At 38.2% G+C, this 9,835-nt stretch overlaps 1 pseudogene across 1 annotated transcript; it reads left to right on the top strand.

Annotated features, from left to right (window-relative positions):
- Positions 1-2,904: 2,904 nt before the first annotated feature.
- Positions 2,905-4,689, top strand: LOC144569092 (UDP-glycosyltransferase 92A1 pseudogene; annotated as a pseudogene). The gene has a single exon (XR_013515974.1). The product of XR_013515974.1 is annotated as a UDP-glycosyltransferase 92A1 pseudogene (transcript).
- The last annotated feature ends 5,146 nt before the right edge of the window (positions 4,690-9,835 follow it).

Here is a 9,835-nt window from a genome sequence, read left to right as displayed (position 1 = left end):
GAGTTTGGCAATAACCCAAAAAGACACAAGAGAGAGAGAAATTGTAGTTTGTGCGAATTGTATGGCCGAATAAAGGGAAAACAAAGACAACCAATAACTCGAAAAAATTTGTAATCGGGTTCTCTTTTGAAAAGAGTGGAGTAAGGTGTCTTGTGTGGGGAAAGAGTAGAAGGAATGCGGTTGATGAGAAAAACCACACTTTGAAAAATATGATTCCATAAGTCGAGGGGAAGAGAGGCTTGTGAGATGATAGAAAGGCTTAGTTCAATGATGTGACGATGCTTTCGTTCGGCAAGGCCGTTTTGTTGCGGTGTGTGGGGGCACGAAGTTTGATGCAAAATTTGAGGATAAAGCCGACTAATCGGCTTATACTCGGTGCCGCCATCGTTTTGGAGAATTTTTATGGTGGAGCTAAATAAATTCTCTACAAGAGCTTTGAACTTAGTAAAAATAAGCACCACTTCATCTTTAGAATGAAGAAAATATATCCAAGAAAATCGAGAAAACTCATCTATAAAATGCACATAATATCTATAGCCATTCTTTGATACAAGAGGAGATGGACCCCATAAATCGGAGTGAATCACCTCTAAAGGAGAAGAAGCAAGAGATGTAGAAAGAGAAAACGGCAAAATATGTGCCTTTGCTTTGTGACAATGCTCACAATTATTCAATTTGCTAGATAAAAGAGGAAGAGAGTGTGAATTTAAAATGGTGCGGGTAGTAGTAGAAGAGGGATGCCCCAACCGCGCATGCCATGTATCGGCCGAGACACGCTCTCCAACAAAAACCCGAGGTGAAGAAGGGAAAAGATAGAGGCCATTATTTAGGGGTGCTTGAAGAAGCGGTGTCATAGTGTGGCGGTCCTTTACAATGCAAAAAGAAGAGTTAAATTCCATTAGCACATCATTGTCACGTGTAAATTTTGATATACTAATGAGATTCTTGGTAATAGAAGGGACATGGAGCACATCATTGAGTTGTAAAGTACCACCACCTATGTTAAGAGTACACCGACCAATATGAGATATAGGGAGAGTGTTTCCATTACCTACTTGAAGATGGTCATGGCCAATGTAGGGAGTAAAGGAATTGAGGGCATTGATATTGGATGTCACGTGGTGCGTGGCACCCGAGTCAAGAAACCATGCTTCATTGGGTGAGGCAGTGGTGGTGTTAAGGAAGGCTTGAGGGGCCGCATCAGGTGGTGTCGGGTAGAGCTCAAGATCGATTCTGTACCAGCAAAACAGAGCATTGTGCCCTCTTTTATTGCAAATTTGACATATAGGCTTCTCTGCACTGGGCTGAACATAATATTGGGCGTTGGAGCCTCTGCCTTGATTTCCTCTGCTACTGGACCTTCCTGGGCCTCCTCTACCTTGGCCTGTTGGAGTTGGAAGTAAAGCAGGCTGCTGGGAGGGTGTAGGATATGGGCCGCCTCTGCCTCTGCCATGAGAATTTCGGTCTCTTCCTCTCCCAGACGCAGCATAAAGAGCTACAGAGTCAGAAGCTGGTAATGGCGCCTGATGTTGAGAAGTCAGAAGAGCTTCATGCGTGAGAAGAAACCCGTGAAGATCATCTAAAGAGAGAGGAGATGAACGAGTTGTAACAGCAACCACAAACGAGTTGAAATCAGCTCCTAACCCATTGAGAACATGCCGGACCAGCTCCGAGTCAGTGATTGGTTCGCCAACGGCCGTTAATTGATCGGCGATGCCTCTCATCCGTTCAAAATACTCATTACAGCCAAGTCCTCCTCGAACAGTGGTTTGAAGGAGTCGGCGTAACTCCATTACCCGAGCAGTGGAAATTGCCGAGTAGACACGGTGAAGGGCACTCCACAAGGCGGCAGCTGTCTGACAGGAGACATACTGCGAGAGGACAGTGCCGGAGATGGTTGATCTGAGCCACCCGAGGAGGAGGCGATCCTGCATACGCCAGGAGGTGAACACTGGATTGGAGATCATCTGACTGCCACTGACTATTTGCTGATCAGGAACTGGAGTAGACGAGTCAAGATGGTGAGAAAGACCACAGCCATCAACAATTGGTTCAATTTGCGACTTCCAGGTGAGAAAATTCGTGCGATCGAGTCGTGTAGAGACTGGAATAGAGATGTGAATGGCCGGAGAAGGGATAATTGGCGGAGGAGGGAGAGGTGTGGTGGTTTCTGAGTGGGGTGAAGCCATTAGAGAAGAAGAAGAAGAAGAAGAGAAGGATCAGGCTCCTGATACCATATTAGAGTTTTGAGATACTGGTAAAAAGAGAGAGAGAGAAGTAGAAAGAATGAAATCTTTATTTTCTTTCATGAATTTACATCACTGTCTATAGCTGCTTATATAAGAGAAATTACAAGAATTCAGTTATCACTAACTGTCTACTAACTAATCAAGCTAACTAATCCATATAACTGTTTCTGTTACAATCCTAACAGTCTACACTAACAGCCTTCCTAATACGAAATAACAAAATATTTCTATTTAGATCTGGATCTCCGATCAGAATCCACATAATATAAATACTAAAGAGATCCATATATTCCACCTCAGATGAGATTTAGATTCTAATCGGACGGTTAGAATCTAAACTGAAATATTCTGTTACCTGAGAGGATATGGACTGTTTCCATTTAATGATTCTTCCTGCACCGCCGCTGAGTGAATCACAGAAAGGCACGTGGATATTTTCTTTGTCCTATCAAATATTCCTCTGATGTAAAATAATATTTCTGTTTAGATTATGGCCGTCCGATTGGAATCCGGATCAATCCGGTCCGTGGTTAAACGCACAGAACCACTGTAATAGTCGTGCGAATTCTAATTGAACAGTCCATATTCAAACAGAAATATTCTGTTACTTTAGGTATTTCTTCAAACTCATGTATATCTTCAATGATCAATCTTAAACTTCTCGCAGAATCAAATCTTTCAATGGCCACCACTCGAAACATAGTTCTCTTCCCATACCTTGCTCAAGGCCACCTCATCCCTTTCCTAGATCTCGCCAGATTACTCGAACAACACACTCACCACCTCCCCTCCATTTCAATCACTCTCCTTAGCACTCCAGTTATCATCCAAAACCTTCATCCTCTCATCCCCTCCACTTCCAAAATCCATCTCCACAGTCTCCCTTTCGACCCCACATCACACGGCCTCCCGCCTCATGTCGAAAACACTGACTCATGCCCCTCCCCTTCACATCTTGCCAACGTGAGCTTCGCTTCTAGATCTCTCCAGCCGCAATTCGAGGAGTTCGTAACAGATCAACTCAGATCAGATCCCAATTTGAAACTATACTTGATCACAGATGTCTTTGTTTGTTGGACTGTACCTATAGCTAAGAAGTTATCCATACCTCATGTAGTGTTCACTACTTGTGGGGCCCTCAGCACCGCTGCGTATATGTCCATGTGGCTTCACTTGCCACATAGACAAACCGATGAGGAGTATTTCCCTGTACCGGGTTTTCCTGACTCATTTCGGCTGCATCGCAGTCAGATATCATCTGCCAATCGAGTTGCCAATGAAACCGATGAGCCGTTCAAATTTCTCAATGGCCAAATAAGGTTAAGTTTGCAATCTGATCTCATGATCTGTAATAATGTTAAAGAGCTTGAACCTTTGGGTGTTAAGGTGTTGCACAATGTCACTGGCATAAGCATGATTTATACGATCGGGCCTCTGGTACCGTTGGGAGAAGAGAAGTCGTACCAGAGAGCCGGTAAGAAACTTGGTATTAACCGTGAAGCGTGTTTACAATGGCTTGACATGCAAACAACACATTCAGTGATTTACGTTTGTTTCGGGTCACAAAATACCCTAACAACGGGTCATATGCTCGCACTCGCTGAAGGATTGGAATCCTCTGGAATCCCATTTGTATGGGTAATAAGGCCACCTATTGGTGCCGAAGAGATCGATCAATTTGATGAGAAACAACAGATGCAAAAATGGTTGCCTCAAGGATTCGTTGAAAGAATGACTGGTACAAAACAAGGGTTACTGGTATGGAGGTGGGCCCCGCAATTGGAGATACTGACGCACAATGCGACCGGTGCATTTTTGAGTCATTGTGGATGGAACTCGGTATCAGAGAGTCTGAGCCGAGGTGTACCATTGATTGGATGGCCATTAGGGGCTGAGCAATTTGTCAATGCTAAGATGTTAGAGGAGGAATTGGGAGTGCTTGTAGAGATAAATCGAGGGATTGATTGTGAATTAGAGAGCAGAGAGGTTGAGAGGGTGGTGAAGGAGGTGATAAGCGGCGAAAAGGGAAAGGAGATGAGAAGCAAAGCTTCTGTTTGCAAAGAGATCATAAAGAATGCCATGGCGAACGGAGACAGCGGCAAGAAAGGTTCTTCACTTAGGTCACTACATGATCTTGTCGATTTTTTTATGAAGCATTAGAAAATCATTTATTTCTGATATAATGTTTTCTCAAAAGATTTTTATATTGATAAAAATGAAGCTGAGTAAATGGGATGATAGGTTCTGTACTGACAAGATATTGTTAAGAAAAACCTGATACTGGTATCAACTGGAACCTTCAGTGATGCTTTAATTACTGGAGTGTGTAATCAATTGCTAGTTTTTAATTTTTTTCTTATTAAAATCAATTGATAGATGTAAATTCCAAGAGGCTTATGCAGTCCTCTGTATCAATCTAAATGGGCCTAAGCTTCATTCTTATTTGGGCTTAAAACTACAAGACAAACTCTCGGCTTTTATGACATCCGTGTTATTTTTATCTAAAATTCATCAAATAGGTTCCAAACAACAAATTTAAATTATTCAAAATAATCTAACTCACAATTAATGTATTCACATGTAAAATTTATAATTTTCGAATTTATTTTGTATGAAGTCAAGCTGTTAAAAATTTAATTAGCTTGTATCAAATTTTAGCATTTTTTACTTTTTATCGAGAGTCTCGTATTTATCTATCTATGTATATTTGTTTTATCTATCATGAAAGCTCGAGGAGGTTTTAATTGCGGATATCTTTTACCATGCTGGTGTCCTTTTATCTGTAGATCCATGTTTGCTATAACAAATTTTTTTTTTTTGAATGGTTACTTCCAATGCATATTCTATTTTTCATCAACAGACTTTTAATGAAATAAATTTTAAAGCATTACCAACGATCACTAGTAAATGTTGAAAATCAAGTTACTCGACTATCTAATATCCATAAGGAATTTTTCATTGGAGTTTCAATTAAATTTGCATTGTGTTAATTAAATTATCTAAAGAAGCTGAAGTTAGTCCAACAATTTGAATGGGTTCATCATAACAATATATATATATATTTTATATGCTTCAGAGAGCAATTCTTGATGCAATGATAACTTACTATAATTTAAAAGTTTGACAATGAATGAACATCCCTGCCTGTGCCTGCTAAGACCCCTGCTAATCCACATCTTCTGTTATATAAATAATTAGCAACAAAATGTTAACATGTTTCCTTTTGTTCATTTGCTTACCCAATTTTCAATTTCAGTTCGCTGGAAAGAGAGGAGGAGAGGGAATGAGAGAAAATTTTTCATGGATAAGCACTAAAAAAAGGGTGAAGAACCAAATTTTGATACAATACTTTTCAGCTTTTTGTGTTTGTATTACTCGATTAGAATTTGAATCCGACGATGAAATAGCGCGTATTAGCATATCAATTGATTTCCTTTGGATGTAACTAGGGCTGTAAACAAAGCAAACCAAATCGAACTTACCTCAGTTTGAATTTGAGTTTGAATAAGATTCGAATCGAACTAATTACGAATTGAATTAATTGCGAACTACAAATTTTTCGAATCGAAGTCAATCGAATTACGAACTACAATTTTTTTTGGCAGCCCTAGTTATACTAGTAATTTATACATTAGTTTTATTCTCGCAGAACAAAATTCACATGGCTTCCTTTTATCTTCCATGAATTCACACTAATGGATTATGGGTCAGTTCAAGATTTCCTTATCTTTTACGCTGCTGGATTGATTAAAATCACGGTATGGACTTAGTTAAATGAAACTTATTTTTGTTATGTTGCTGAAATGCAGTTGTGCGAATGCAATTTTATTTAATGGAAACAATTAGGGCCCATTTGACATGTCCAAAATGTTATAATTTAGTTGGTACTTCCTAAAATATTTTAAATATTTTCCGACTTTACCATATTGATTATTGTAAATTTCAGAAATAGATAAGTCACAAGTCATAACTAAATCACACATTATATTATATAATTTTTATGGATCCAAAATAAAATTATTAGTTCCAGTTGATGAATCAAATAATGATTTAAAGTTAAAGTGGCATGAAGACTAAATAACATCAATAATTTGAAGTTGTAAGTTTACACAACAAATGAATTGGAGAAAAAACAATGCCATAACAAAAAGTTTCTATTCCAAAAGATTAATTAATAATCATTCTAGTAACAATTAACACCAAATTTATAATTTAAAGATGTCAATAAAGCAGAATAAAATAATTGAATTGATGCAGTACCACAGCCTAAGTAGTACCACAGAATGTACAATCTCTAAAATTTAGTACAAATGCATAGTACACATGCAGCTGAAGTACAAATAATAATAATAAAAAAAATCAAATCCCAATAAATTTGGAGTCTTGGACTGACTATAAATGGACGCAACAGCTAGGTCAATTCTATGGTGCCAATAAAAGATGAAAGTAAAGAAAGAATGAAGGAATATCACCAATCCAGCGAGGGAGTCTCCGCAGGAGCGACATGTGAACACATCCGATTTGATCGGACGGTCAGATTTAAATCAGGCTGATACTGGACGGTTCTGATGTGTTCTCAGGTCACCCCTGCTGAGCTTCCCACTAGATCTTCGTCCCATCTCTAGTTCCCAACTAAATAATTAGCATATATTTCTTACAATATTATTCTTAACTGTGATTGGTGTTATCTTCTTGATATTTTTGGTATTGATAACCTTTACTGTCTCTATAAAAACTCGATGCAAAGCTTCATTAGACTTGAAATTTAGCACTTATTCAGCAAAAATCTAAATTAATTATCTCATTGTAGGGAAGAGATGAGCTATCTTTGACAAAGGATGAGGAAAAGATGGCTCATCCTTTGTTCATTGTCAAATTGTAGGAAAAAGATAAGCAGGGTCAAAGGATGAGCTAAATTTCTGAAAGCATAATACAACATCTTTTGTCAAATTGCAGGGAAAAGATAGCTCATCCTTTGACCATTATTATGGCTGTGGTTAATTTGCTGCCGGCGGTGCTGTCACTGTTTTTTCTATTTTTTGATGTTCAAACGACAAATTTAAGCCGTTAGATGTTTAATCTATATTATAATCTACTTGGAGACCAAATTTTACATTTTTTGGAATTTTTTTACTATATATTAAGCTGATTTGAAAACCGCTGATTTCAATGCTGCAGAAATTTACTGAAATCAGCAGTTTTCAAACCAGCTTAATATATAGTAAAAAAATTCAAAAAAATGTAAAATTTGGTCTCCAAGTAGATTATAATATAGATTAAACATCTAACGGTTTGGATTTGTTGTTTGGACATCACACGGCTAAATATAGCCCCGGCAGCACCTCTGCCGAAATGCTGCCAGCAGCAATTTAGACAGACCCCCATTATTATCTACTTAATTGCAGGGAATAAATTGCGGTACAATAGACAATGGTCAGAGATAAATTGCAGGGTAAGCAGGTGGGGTGTATTAATGAAAGGACTTCCAATTTTCAATGGATGAAATTGGCAGAATGGCTGCTACAGTTTACAAAACATGTAATAAAAATTAAAAATGAGGCTATGGTACTTTGCAATATATTCTTATTTAGTGTGCTTTGATACAACAATTGTCGGATATGCTTTGATTTTAATTTTTAATACAATATGTATCTTGATTCTTGACATAAATCCAACGCTTGTTGTATCCACACTAGATCAGCAATTTTTAATCGTAGAAAATACAAAAAAATAAAAACTAAAAATGAGAAATGGTACGGTGGAATTTTAAAAATAGAAAGAGAAGATCACGGTTTGACGTCCCTCAGAGGAGTGAGGGGGGTGTCCGATGGGCATCGGACCAAATAGGGTTCGATGAGGGGTTTAAACCGTCGGATCTGCTTTAAGATTCGCACTCGCAATTTCGCGTCTGCTTTAAAATCCGTACACACGAATCCTAAAGCAGATCCGACGGTTTAAACCCCTCATCGAACCCTATTTGTGTCCGATGCCCATCGGACACCCCCCTCTCCCCCCTCAGAGACGTTAGATTATACTGCAGCAACAACCAAAATTTTTTTTATATATGTGAGACTCCAGACGATAATGAAAATCGAATTTTTTTTTTACATGTGGAACGTCAAATTAGACCAAAAAAAAAAAAAAAAAAATTCTAACTGTCGAACGTCAAACCCTGTTGTTGTTTTGAGGAGCAACCAAGAAAAAAAAGAGAGGAATAAGAGATAAGACGTATAAAAAAGAGAGTAAGCGACTGCTCTTTTGGAGATAGTGACCCGAGTAAAAAAAAATTGTATGGGTGGGGTGAGAATTTGGAGTCCCACCTAATATTTTTTTTTGTGTTTTTTCTATTTTTTGTCTAATTTGGCGTTTCATTTTTAATTTTTTTTTTCCCAATTTTTGTTCTCACTAATTTGAAGTTCCACATATATAATTTTTTTTATTGCCAATCTGTTATACAAAATGACTAAATGAGGAGGCAGTTTATAAGATATGTCATGTGGTTGATTTCATTTAGATTAGTGTTTGTGAGTTGACTTCATTAAATGAGAAAATTTGTGAGTTTTGAAAGTTTTGAGGTACGTTATTTCAAAATTTAGAGGAAAATACGTAATTTTAAAGTTTCTAAGGGGCGTACATGAAATTCTCCCAAGAAAAAAAAGGTGCAGGGGTCAAGTCTTGGCATCTCTTATTTGTACAGTTCTTCAAAAGGCCCGTAGGCCCAATATAATTGGTGAAAGTGATTATTAATACTAATTCGTATAAAAATGACGACAAGCTCAAGGTGTAGTTTGCATGTTCGTCGAAGGCCTATGGGCCCAATATAATTGGCGAAAAGGGGTTTTTTATGCTCTCGCTAAACTCCCGCTTCCCCCCTCTCTCTCTCTCTCTCTCTCTCTCTCTCTCTTCTCACCAGTTTCTACCGCCGCCATTCTTCCCACTTCGCTGCTCTCCCCTGCTCCTTCCCAAAGCCTCCGCCATCACTGCCATTTCCTCCTCTGATACCATTCTCGCTATCTCTCTAATATATTTTTTTCTATCTCCACAACCTCTTTCTACCCAATGCCGTGCACCTGTTCGAGGAAATGTCTCTTAGAACCATCTCTTCTTAAAACACTCTCATCTCCTAATTTTCCCACTCAAACTCTTCCTTTGTCTTCTAATTTGTCAGGAAAATGCAAGCTGAGAGGTTTAGACCAAATGGATTTACTGTATCGTCCATTTTACCGGCTTCTGGACTCCATGGTAGAGAAGTTCATGGGTTTGTTGTTAGAAATGAATTAAATCTTGGGGGTCTGATTTCATATCTCCAGCTGTTTGATTATCATGTACTGTAAGATGTCTCAGGTAAATTTGGCAAGGTACATATTTGATCAGATGTTCACACAAAACGTGGTTAATTGCATGGTTGTGATTTGATTTGTCGGTTTGTAGGAAGTGGTGATTTTGAGGAATCACTTAATTTCTTACGAGAGATACAACCTAGAGATGGAATTTATCCAAATGAACTCACATTAATAACAGCTCTCTTGTGAGATTTCTTTGAAATGCTCTCATTGACATGCATGCTAATTGTGGGAGGTTAGATT

This window comes from Carex rostrata, chromosome 2 (assembly GCF_964058835.1).
Source record: "Carex rostrata chromosome 2, lpCarRost1.2, whole genome shotgun sequence".
Taxonomy (NCBI): Eukaryota; Viridiplantae; Streptophyta; class Magnoliopsida; order Poales; family Cyperaceae; genus Carex; species Carex rostrata.
The sequence above is the reverse complement of the archived record's forward strand: the minus strand, read 5'-3'. Positions and strand labels throughout refer to the sequence as shown.